This window comes from Mixophyes fleayi, chromosome 3 (assembly GCF_038048845.1).
Source record: "Mixophyes fleayi isolate aMixFle1 chromosome 3, aMixFle1.hap1, whole genome shotgun sequence".
NCBI lineage: Eukaryota > Metazoa > Chordata > Amphibia > Anura > Limnodynastidae > Mixophyes > Mixophyes fleayi.
The window spans coordinates 303,780,691-303,794,051 of record NC_134404.1 but is presented as its reverse complement, the minus strand read 5'-3'; positions in this window follow the sequence as shown (position 1 = coordinate 303,794,051).

Here is a 13,361-nt window from a genome sequence, read left to right as displayed (position 1 = left end):
TTGATACAAATGTGCAAACTTCTGTCAACCTCAACTATCTTTCCACTTGCTAAATATCAGGTTTTCTCTCATCCTTGAGCCTTATGTTGGGCAACAAATACTCACTCCTCCCCACTTGACATCAGTACATTTAAATCTATCAAGGAACACAGTGATATAGTGAACATTGTTGTCAAATTAAGACACAATCAATATCAACTAGGAAAACTTAGCTACGGACAGTTGTCTGTTTGCTAAACCAGTGGTTCCCAAACTGTGTGCCTAAGCTCCGAGGGGTGCCTCGGTGATCTCACAAGTGTGCTTCGGTCAAGGCCAGTGGTAAGCAAGGCGGGGGACTACTTGGTAATTATTTTGCCTTAGGGGTGACTTGAAAAATTTTTGGAGGCCCTAAGGGTGCCTTGAACTGAAAAAGTTTGGAATCCACTTTGCTAAACTGATTCATAATTATAAACCAACCTGAATTTTATTTTTCAAACATTTTTGCCAATTGTTATTTCTGTTCTCATGGAAAAGTTTGTTGGCCATACTTACATCCATCAAATCAATTATGTTCAAGCCAGAACTTCAAAACTTACATTTTTAAATTGCTTCCTTTTTTCTAAAGGTTTTCCTGGATGGGTTTGACACATATTACACCTAATTCTCATCCCTCACTGGACAGAAGATAAGTGGCAGAAACAGTGTTGATCAAGTATATAAACTCTTCAAAATACAAGTGCTAGATGTTTGTCATATGTTTATTGACGATATAATTAGAGCAAGCTGTATTTTATTTAACTATTTCATTTGAGAGCCAAAACTGGCAAAAGAATTCAAAGAATTGCTGAAGGTTTGTTGAATTCTACTCTACTGTCTGTACAGAGTAGTAGTGTATATGTTGGTTAAAAAGACAGGTACCTTACTGGCCCATTGTACTGGTATACAAGTCAATGCAGCTGGCAAAATGAACGTGGCGACTGGGAGAGCTTTAAGTCTCTATTAAGAGTTACTGCAACTTTGTATTTTATGTTGGCAGGAAGCCCAAAGTAATACTCATCTCACAGAGATGCCATGGTGTCCTTGGGGTATGTATTCTTAGTGAGACAAAAAGATCAGATCACGCAACTTCTTTTGGTGGTGAAAGGCAGTGACAATCCATTTGTCAGGCTTACGGCTGGACAATCTTTAGCAAATATTGCTTTCAAAATAAATTCCACCCTCCAGTGTTGAGCACTTCAGACGAAAGGCTACAAAAGTAGATCCAAACTTCATGCAATGGTGCTCAAAGCAGAACTATAGAAACTCCAACTGGAGTTGGGCCTGGTATTCCCAGTAATCCCAGTGAGAGAACAAGAGCATTCATTGTCATTCAAGTCACAATGACCATATGTGCAGATTAATTGCAAATAAAAACTTAAAGTATAAGAAAAGATAGGAACTGCACTAAAAATTGATCAAATCACAGCAGTAGTAATATATCTCCATCAAGATTAATGAATATCTCAGAACCTTGAAGTATAAAACAGAATGTATTTATTACACATTAAAAAAAATACTGGCAATCACTTTAAAAAAGTATAAGTTCAAAAAAAGACATACGTGGATGCAGAGCTCATGATGGTATGTGTGAAGCCCATCATACACTTTAAGACTATGATATACTTTAAGCATATCTTCATGCAGTGGGGATATGATGACTGGCATTTTAAAAAGAAAAAAAAAAGTTAATTAATAATTTAAAACATAAAACAGCGTATCTAGCCTCAAAGTGCTACTAGCACCAGCGCTCATAACTTGGTAGGGTTGGACAGAGTGGGGTCCCCCTGAAAACTAGTCTATGACAGACTAGACTGATGTGATTCTCTTGTCATAATGTCACTCTCCTATCCAGCATGGGCCTGAATCCTTTAAGGAAAATCATTTTGTCGGCCCATCTCTCTAGAAAAAAAGTCCCATTCTGAAAGCACTAGGGCTCTTCCGAAACACAGCTATGCTGTTAATTCAGTGTTTTCTGTTGGTGCACTACAGGGCCCAGCAAGTTCTGGCATGATTAAAATATTTGTGCATGCTGGCACTTGTAGAACTACAAGTTCCAGCATACCCCTTGTGGCAGAGCGTGTTATAACCTGTAAAAAAATGCAAAAAGCAAAATACACCATGTAAAATATCATTCATTAAAAATAAAAACTCCCCCCATATAGTCGTTCATCACTTTCTCACCTAAACCCTTGGGTGGGGGTCCTTTTCTTTCATCCGGCTTGGTAATAAAATAATTAAAGAAAACATATGGAGGTATTATAACGTGCTGTAACGCTAATGACAGGCCTGCTGTCTGTCATACTCTAATGAATATACAGCCACTCACTCTGATAGGACAGATGGGGGGGAGGACGTTATGTATTGGTTAGTAGTGGTGAGAACACATTTGGGGTCTCACAACTAACTGGAATAAGAAACATTGAAACAATGTAGTTCATTGACACATTTTATCATTTACCTTTAAATGTGTTTCATAATTTAATTCTATTGCAGAAGACAGTTGTTTCACAGAACCTCAGTTAATTCCTTCCTGCCTCCTGGACCTCACAGTCCCACTTGATCAGACCTCATCAATAACTCCCAGGCACACCGACCTCCAGTTTGCCCACCCTACCCCCAGTTTGCCCACTCCACCTCCAGCCTGCCATCCCCACCCTCAGCATGCTAAAGCAGTTATCAAACTACAAGCCCCAGCAGGTTCATAATACTGTCCTGCTTTATCTGACTGCACTAAACGCCTCTGTCTGCCTTCTGTGCTCTCTCTACAACTGCCATATGATGAGAGGGGTAGAGAGGAAATTAAGAGAAGTAGGAGGAAGGGCAGGAGAGGACTGGATAGAGAGAGCGAGGTTTGGGGCAGGGAGGGAGAAGAGGGGAAAACAGATTGCATGGCGGAGCACATATGTAGCAGATCCAGGGTGTGGGCCAGCCACCAGAAAGTGTGGCAATAGCAGAGCTGGTCCTCTTTAGGCCAGGGCTGGCTCCAAAGATCCCGGGTCCCTATAGTCCCCTCGCCACCTATATTTCAGAATCTATGCACTGATCAGGCTGAGGACCCCAGAGTAATATATACCAGACTAGTGTAATCCAGACAGCCGATGGGTCATGGGCCTAGGTCCCGTTGCAGGGAATATGGCACTGCTAAGGACAGCTATTCTTAAGACCATTCGCTTGTTCACTAGTAATACAATATTGCTAAAGCATATGTTCAACCCTGTCATCAATTAAATAAAATTACTTACATCTAAGATTTTATTTTAATTATAATCTCTCTCTCTCTCTCTCTGTCTCTCTCTCTCTGTCACTCTCAATTGAATTAAACATATATGTCACATCTTTACCTATATTTAATAAAAAAACAATAAAAGTTGGTATTTTTTGCAATTACAATTTTCAGTGGCCTACTTGTTTTCAAGATCAAGTCTACAAGTAAAGGATCATATCACTGTCACATCTGCAGTATTTACAAAAGATAAGAGGGGAGAGCAAAAGATGAATGGGACAAATGAAAGGAGGTCAATCATCATCAGGCAAGTGAAAAGCCTTGTAGTTTATTTCTACTTGTGGGTAGCATAAGATCTTTTATTTATCAAAGCATTTGGCTCATTATGTGAAAGGGCAGAAGGGTATCAGGAAGTTTCTACTCTTTCAACTTTGACAGCGGTGGTACTATAGATCTAGAGGCAAATTAGAAGAGAAAGAAAACTATACTTATATATCATTATTCTGTCCCAGTCTGTTGAATTGAAAATTGAACTGTTTGGGCTTGGTTTACAATGTGCAGTGCAGATGGAGAGGAGTAGGAGCTGAGATGCTTCATCCTAAGGTGGACCTGCCCTTTAATGTAGTGTTTGCACCAAAAAAACTACTAATTAAAGTCTTCTATATATCCCAAAAAGGCAAGAATGTAGGCTTGGTTTTAGCATATGTTTTGTATGAGGTTATAACTTAAACCCTAATGGAGTAATTAGTGTATATTTTGTGGGCGGTGGGGATTTTTTGGAAAAATAATTTTTCAGTTGAATTTAACCATTGATGCAAAATATTATTAACTGGGAGAGCGATGTTTCACCAAGTCTGAGGGTTCCCTGCCAACTGTCATCTGTTTGAATGATGGATAACACAATGCCTTTAAGATAAGAGCCCATCTCAGCAATAAGTTGGAGGGCATGCCAAGGCCATGCCAGCCATTGGGCAACACACCTTAGTCCTACTGAAGCAGACTCATTTTAAAAGGCAGCATGTTGTCCATCAATACCACACTGCCTGCAGGAGTGATGACGACTTTACTGGACTGTAGCAGATATCTAGGAGCCACTAGATCAGCAATGTCGGAAAACAGGTAATTAGTATTCTGTATTAATATTTAACTTATGGAATGCCACCAAAAGCTGAGAATTTTGTTTTGGTTGGAGTTATCCTTAAGGATAAATAAACCAGCCCCAAAATAGCTTCACCCTATTATCTGCATCATGGGTCTTCCTTATTTGTAATTTTGTAAGTATGCCTGATTTATAGTATTCAGTTTCTTACATTATTCATATACAAATACAAAGAAACTAAACTTGATACATAATATTAATGAAGAACTGATAGGAAATTAAGCATTTTATTAAAAAAAAAAACATCCTTCGACCAACTAGTAGAACTGTAGGGTCTGATCCCTGGATTCCCACAATTCGATATCTACTTATCTTCATCAATGGGTGCTACAGGATGGGTATTGTTGAATTTAAATAACTGGATAAAAATGGTAATCAATAACTTCTGTACACTAATAATGGTTTTGCGATGCAATTAATAAGCAACCGGACAATAATCTTAGCAAATAACAACATGCAAATAAGTTTAATCTATTTATTTCAATTAATATGAAATATAACGTGGTGAAGAAGCTAATTAATGTTTCCAACATATTTACTGCATTGAGTTTGGTCTCATTCTGTTCACAATTTTATGAAAACTTTTCCAGTATTATTTATGTAGCTTTCGTACATTGCGAACGCTAGTTATAACTAACATTGCTTTTCATATAACAACTAGCAACTCCAAAGATGTCATAAAAGAATCAGTTTATACAGGTTCAGGGGCAGGAGCCTGAGGAAGGTCACCTGGCAAGATGACCCCCACCTCAAAGAACAATGACCAGAGTAATCAACCAATAGGGTGTTGAGTTCTTAGGATGTCATGACCCATCAACCCTTAGATTGAGCAGGGCCATCTCTCCTCCTGTTTCCTACACTTCTAACTCTGCTCTCCAGCTACCTTTCCCCTCACCCCTCTGGGGGTCTCCCCGTCATCCGCGCCCTTCCTCTTGGGCTCTGGCGCTTGCTGGTCTTCCCTCCCCCCTCTCTCTAGCTGTGCTTTGAGCTTACTGAGTTACTGTGCTGATTGTTTACTGTACCGTGCCGTCCCACCTTGTATTGTACTTGTTTGCCCCTGTACGGCGCTACGGACACCTAGTGGCGCCCTATAAATAAAAATTAATAATAATAATAATAATATGAATGTGGAATTTAATTGTGTATCTTGTAATGTCACTGCTTTTATGAGTGCACAGTGTATGAATTGTTCACCTCTGGCTTTGGAAACCAGAGTGTTCTGATAGAAGCTTGTTGTTGGTGCCAACGGTGCAGGCAAATGCATGCCATACTTTGCCCTGTAATCTATTTTGCCAACAAAACTCTTGTGCTTTGGAACCACAGTGATCGCATCGGAAAATCTTTATTTCATACGATAAATACGGATGCATCCGTTGGGGGCTCTGAGTGGACTCCACACTACAATAGGATTCGGTATACTGATAAGCTTTTACTACCCTAAAGCTTAAGTCCTGGGGGCATCCGAGTACCTGCGAACAACATCAGTTCTACGGGAAAGGTGGCTGCTAAAGGTGAAGACCTCTATTAGTCCGGTTCTAAAAGCTTATCTAACATTTACATCTTGTGTTGATAAACCAAATTTCTACTTTGAGAAGTGCTGTCATGAACATGGAGGGACAAAGGTAAAAATGTTTTACATAGTTCTTTTGTGATTGCTATGCACAACGTTTATTTGTTTAAATAGCTCATGTTACATTTCTATACTGCCACGGATATAAATATAGATATATAAAAATGATCCTGTTGTGTTAAAATTTATTAATGCACATTGTTAAAAGTATCTAGGAAAGAAATTTAGCAACAATAGACAATTTTATTAGCGAAGTATGTCTGTGATTGTTTGTATGTGTAATGCGAAGCAAAGAGATTTGTTTGTATTGGTACGCAATGCGGACTGTTCATGATATCGTCTGGCTAAGTGATCAAAAAAACCTTTCGAATATATAGTATAACATACCATATTTTATTTATATATATATATATATATATATATATATATATATATATATATAGTATATTATAGATGAGTAGATAGAGCAAGATACCTTGCAGGCACAAGTCTCCAAGCAAGAAGCTATATCCTGTTTAAAATACCTCGCAGGGAAAAAGTTTTCAAGCAAAAAGTTAGTTACCCCGTAAAAAAAAAAAATTCTATGCGGGAAGAGATACTTCGCAGGAACAAGTTTCCAGGTGAGAAGTTAGTTACCTTGCAGAAAAGAAAATATTTTCTAAGCGAGAGGAGATACCTCACCAGAAGAGGTTGAGAAGAGGTTCCACATTGGAGGAAAATGTTTCTGGTGAGAAGAGTGAGAGGACGTCCAGCATTGCGGACACACAATCGTGGGTGAGTGCCTGTATTGGTTATAATTCTGTATTCTCTTAACCTACCCTGGGTCCTAAAGTACCACAGACCATGGGAGCCAGACAGACATGACATGGGGCAACATTAAAACAGGATAAGTATATGGTAGAACCCAAAGGATCTGCAATATACATAATGAGTAGGAAATATGGTTTTAGAGCAACTGTGTATTGTGAGAAGTGGACAAAAATAACTGCTGAATGTGTGCAACACTTTTCTAATGTTGGAGGAAAAAAAGTGAAATACATAATAATAATAACGTAGAAGATGGCCCAATTAGCTTGTGACATAAAACAAAACAGTGAGCAAATATTAAAATATATAATCGTTTTATTAAAACATATAAATGACCATGCAAACAATACAAATTCAATAACTGAGTAAAGAAATTATATTTAGTGTGGTGTTTTTATATAAATCACTGTTTTGGACCTATAAAATAGCTTTAAGCATCATATGCTGATGGCAAACCACCATAAGTTTACAGTTTCTATAATGACACCTATAGTGATAGTCAGACTTAGAATAACTTGGTGTACAACACAGTAAAAGTCAAAGTGTCAACTGATTGGAAATCCGGCATACTTGCACATTCTTAAAACATCCTATGCAAACTGAGCTGACATTAATTAAAGGAGGAGAATAGCAAAGGGAGAACAGTGAGTCCTGTAAATTATATCCTGTTTTGGGAAATAGTAAATGTATTAATTTTATTGAAAGGGATGGTGATGAACGTGTTTTAATCTATGCAAATAGCTCATACATTATAGTTATCAGATGGTTTTCAGAGATTAGAAAGGGGGAATACTGTCAGACCTTTATTTTCTGCTACAGACATCAATAAAACTCTCACAAACTAGTAAGGAGAGGAATATCCATTGTGCAGAGACAATAGTTCCAGCTAATGACCCTGAATATAGTGATACTGTAGAATTACACCCAGTGAGTAAAGTGTTATAACTGTTGGAGAGAAGGGCATGTTGCTAGAAGATACAGATAGGATAAGAGACCCTTCCACCCCAATATAGATAACAGGAGACAGAGTAATTGGCAAAGAATTGACAATTGGCTAGAGAGAGATTAGCATCGGGCATGTACTCATTCAATGGCAGCAAATGTCATGAGTACGCATGCTAATCTCTGAGATCTGGGCCACACCTGTAATCTGTAGATGGTTAAATTAATGAATAATCAGAACAAAGAACCAAAACAAAAAATTCATATATCTGGTACTAATTAAATTTATTTTTGTAGACACAGGAGCAGTCCGATCTGCATTAATTTGTTCTCTAAATCTGTTAATCACCAGAAAAACCGTTCCAGTAGTCTGAGTGACATGAGAAGTGCATCATTAACCCCTGACTGCATGGGCAAAAGTTGCTATTGAGCCATTGCATACTAAATATACTTTTATTCTAGCTGCGTTAGCACCTAATAACTAACTTAGCTGACATTTGAAATTGAAAATGGGGTGTCTAATTTACTGTGTCTCTAATGGGTTTGTTTAGATATTTCATGAAACCACGAACAGGAAATATAGGAAATGTTGTGCTCCTCTGTTATAGAGACAAGTCACAAATCACAGGTAGAAGAAATATTGTCACATATACTGGGTTCCTTATGGACTAAAGATGGACAGGAGACTGGATTGATAGTTAATGTAGCTCCCATTATGATTAAAAAGTATGAAGTATGGGCTACATACTAGTACAAAATTTAAGGGGGATTAATGAAGTAGTTGAGAGCCAATTCTCTGTAGTGCCCAATCCAACTGTCATTCTGATCCTTGTTCTATTTTCTTCTTTGTCCGTCTCCATCCTGACTGTCAGTACCTCTTTGCTGTCCCTTATAACGAGGTACAGTATACATGCATTAGATTGCCCTGAAGGGTTTATAGACAACTCCAATATCTTGGGACAAGCCTTACATAACTGTTTGCAATCTTTTCATCCAAGCAATGGGTTTGTTCTCACTTAGTATGTAGTATTGCTGTGTTTTGATTTGTTTACGTCATCAGTGTCTAATGCTAACAGGACAGAAGATTGCAAAGGATAAATTACAACCATACCAGACAAAGGACATGTACTTGAGACACTGTCACACACGGGGCTAAGATATTTGACAACAGACAGGATTAAGGCTATACAAGACATGACACTGCCGCAAGACCAGCTGCAGATTTGTACTTTTATACTGTACTAAAGCTGCTAGTTGTGCTGCAGGAGTCTTGACACAAAAGACGTGGTGACGCTAGCAAACCGGTAGCATACTACAGTGTACAATCGAAAACTGTGTTTAAGAAGTTAAATTGCTCCTCTGGTAAGTAAGAGTGAGGACGTAGTACTGGTACATGATTCAACTGTCTATACACCACATGCGGTATATGCTCTCCTAAATACTGCCCAAATTAGACATGTCTCCTCAGCAAGATTTACTAAATGGGAGTTAGCACTAAGGGCACCTGCAAACATCACAATTAAGAGGTGTAATATGATAATTCCAGGTACAATAAATACCATATGTTTCTCCAGATGCATTAAGGGTGGAAGGAGAGGAGACTCTAGCTGAAGGTGAACTTGGCAGGTATACAGATGCTCATGACTGTATGGAATATTTGAATCAGCAAGGAGCTAAACTCATGGCTTTGAGAAGAGCATGTGATTTGGCAGACGGTAATTCAGTTAATACTATCACTAACTCTAGGTATGCCTTTGGGGTAGTGCATGACTATGGGGCTCTAGGGCATCTTAGGACTTTTATGACGGTGGTAGGCACAGCAGTAGGGCACTCACATCACATAAAAAGACTTCTGACAGCCATACAACTACCTAAGGGAGCAGTTGTTATTAAGTATAAAGCACACACATACGACAGGGACCCCATATCACTTGGTAACTATAGAGCAGATAAGAGAGAAGCAGGCTAACTCATAAAAACAAATGTAACCAGATGAATGATTTTTGAAGCTCTTAGTGTACAGAAATTGTTAGAAGTGCAGGATTTGTGTCCCCAAAAGGAGAAGGCTATCTGGAAGTCGAAGGGATGTGGTCAAGAGTCCTTTGGACTTGGAACGATGGATAAGGTAGGCCAGTGGCTCCCAAGACATATCTTCCAAGCTAAGCAGAGACAGCACATGGTCTGATTCACCTGGGTAAGGAAGGTATGTGTAAATCAGTAAGAGCATATTGGTGTGCATCAGGCTTCTTTTCACAGGCTAGTAAGAAAGCAATGTCTTTTCTTACTTGTCTAAGAATGAATACGGGAAGAGCGATACCAACAGAGCCATCCCACATTCCTCCTTCAAATGGACCTTTCCGGGTCATACAAATTGACTTCATCAAATTACCACCCTGCAGGAATCTCAAGTATGTATTAGTATGTATCAATTTTTTCTCTAACTGGGTATCTCTTAGCCAGCTGTTTCTAATACTGCTGTGTTCACTGCTAAGAATGTCATTCAGGGATTCGTTTATAGGTTTAGTATCCCCCAAATCATTGAACGTTATTTTGGGGGTACTAAACCCCAAAATTAAGGTTATTACATCACCTCCTTACTGTAAACTGTTTTAATAATTTTTAATATTTGAAACCATGTTTTATCTCTTTTTCTATATTTAAGTAAAATGGTGCAATATATTATATGTATAGTGAATTTGTTGAATTATTTTCTCTTCTTAAATCTCTGGTTTTTGTGCTCTTGGATTGGCTGTTCGAGACACACATTTCTTTTACTGATTGCCAGAACCAAATTTCTCTAGTAGAAGACCAAATGGATGTGAGTGAGTCTCCAGCTGCATTATATTCAACTTCATTCGGGAAGGAAGAGAAGAGTTCATTAAGTTTATTGCAATTGTTTTATGAAATTATTGTACAAATGTCAAAACTATGATTGCACTTTCGATACTGCTGATACTTTGAGTCAGTTGATTGTCTTATGTGTTTATGTCTTACAGTCTCGCGCAGGCTGGTTTTGCTTTCACCAGCAGTGTTCAGCTGGGGGCCTCATACGTTATTTAAGCCAGTACTCTGACAGGTTTGTTTACGCTTTAGTGATTTGAATAATCCAACACCAAGGACACCTACAAATAAAAACGAATTTATCAAAAACCGATTTCAATATAAATAGACTTACCTCAAAACCGATGCTGCACATTTCCGATGGGACCACAATGGTGACAGCAATTTATTCCGAATGGACAGCTGTTCGGCAGTACATTTTGACGTTATCGCGAATTCTATGAATGTTAATTTAAAGTGGCAATGTCGGGACCAGGCAGATGTTTAAACACTTAACCCGACATTGCCGCTTTAAATTAAACGATTACCAGAGACTTTGACTAGGGCATTCTTTTTATCTACTATTTAAACTAGCATTTTGGTTTGCTTATTGTGTTTAATATAAATCATCCCTCCAATATATGTAGATCTGTTTATCATTATCAGTATTGTATATGCCACTTCTCACTCTGAGAAAATAAATTATCTTGAGAGTAGAGTGAGCTGTTTGCCATTGGTTGAATGTTCAGTATTTAAATATACTGTGTAAAGCACCAGGCCAGCCCTCTGATAAAGTCCTGGCAATGAAACGCGTAGGGTCGTGGTACTGATGCACCTCTAGTAATGCAGTGAAGCTGTTGTATCGTATGTTTCACTGTGCTGTATCTTCAGATGAAGATTGTCTCGCTGTGTGACTTGGAAATTCAAATAATTTTGTTTTTAATCTAATGGTACGCTTCTGGTGTTTTACATTAAGTTGCTAAATAAAAAAATACACCCTATTTACGTGGTTATTTGTATGTTTACTATTTTCTGAATTTTGAATTTGCTGTTCACGTTATTGTGGTTGGAAAAATTATAACAATTATCCTGTAGTACTATTTGTATGCATTTAAGAGCTGTTTGTTTGACAGTGATATGTATAATATTTATTTTTACTTATATCTAAATAATTCACTTTGGTCTGAATTCACTTTGTGGCACCATTTTTTGTCCTATAAACTGAATTTCTTTCACCGGTATTCATAGTAGTGAGCTTTTTGATCTGCATTACCATGTTATGTGTATTTATTTTGTTTAATTAGTATGTCTGGACTTTGTATTAATTTTTTTTCATGTATTACGTATTATGTAATGTGTTATGAATCATTGCTGTCTGTCTACTGTGTACTACGGTATATGTCATGTACGGCACTGCAGACCTTTTATGACGCCATATAAATAAAAGATAACAATAATGTTACAAGTTGCACGGGATCACGTCACTTTCACCCTTATGTCTAATATATTTCTCGTGACTGTATTATTTACTTGTCCTAACTTATTAGATCTCATCAGTACAAAATATCTACATTAACTTCTATAGTGTAGGGCCTGGAAGGTATCCAGATAGAAAGGTCTTAATAAAGCCCAAATAACGTCCATTGTAAATAACACAGTAAAGAAGATTAGTTTATCAGTCCACTCTTCATTTTAGTTCTCGATCTATAGACATAGATAGGGATAACAGAATAAAAACAGGGATTTGTATGAATGTAAAACGTATTTAAAATATAATTTTGAAAATAGAACTGCTATATCTTATGAGCATTATTTCAATCTGAGACAAGGTCCTGTTTTGGCACAGGTTCTGTTTGTTCTCTCACTCTCTCTCTCTCTTTGAATTGCTTATCTTAATGTATAAGCCTGCCCTTTGCCAGATTTATGTGTTGGGGTAGTGCTGTGTGTATTTACAGTCTCCTGACCTGGAGACCTAGAGTTGAATAAAAGAAGAGGAAACCAGGTCCTACAACATAAACAAAGACAGAGTGGGAGGGAATGTGAACACATATCCATTTTAACAATTTTGCTGTGTTAGAGAATTAATGATTACACTAAACAATGGAAAACATGGTTTACGATTTTGTGTGACTATCTGTGCTGGTTCCTCTTGTTTGTATATTTTATGCTTCACAAAGTGTTTAAAATATTGCATGTACGATTGAGTGATGATAGTTAAATAATCTTTTAGAGCCAGGATAATAATAAAACAACAAGAAACAGAGCTAAGCTACACAGCGTGTTCTTTCACAATGCAGTCATTGCAAGGAGCTCTAATTATACTCTACCCCTATCTCTATAGAATGGAATTTTCCTGAAAATGATGTAGAATCTGGTAAATATACCTTTGTTTTACATTCAGTATCAAAATTAATATAAGGAACAGTAACATTTTAGTATTCCTATAAAAAGGATTAAAAAAATATTTTCAGGATGATCATGTACATAAAAATAAAATATTATCTCTTTGCTTAAAGCAGCAATCCTATGAAGTGGTGTTTTTTTTTAAATAATATAAATCACTGTGGCAAACTATAGTAGAGTTTTGGTATTTAGCATTTTCCTATGTTTTTCCATCAGACTGCTATTAATGATTTATAATTCTGGACTCCTAGGGCACCCACAGGCACATGGCACATGATGTAATGAGCAGAGAGGCTTTGGAATGCCCCTCTGAGCTCTGTCTGCACTCTGACACCCTCCTTCTCCTCTCCTTCTGCCATCACATGACATGCTCTGAGCCTGTGTCTGTCCTTTTGCCTAGCAGCCATTTTTGTTTGTCA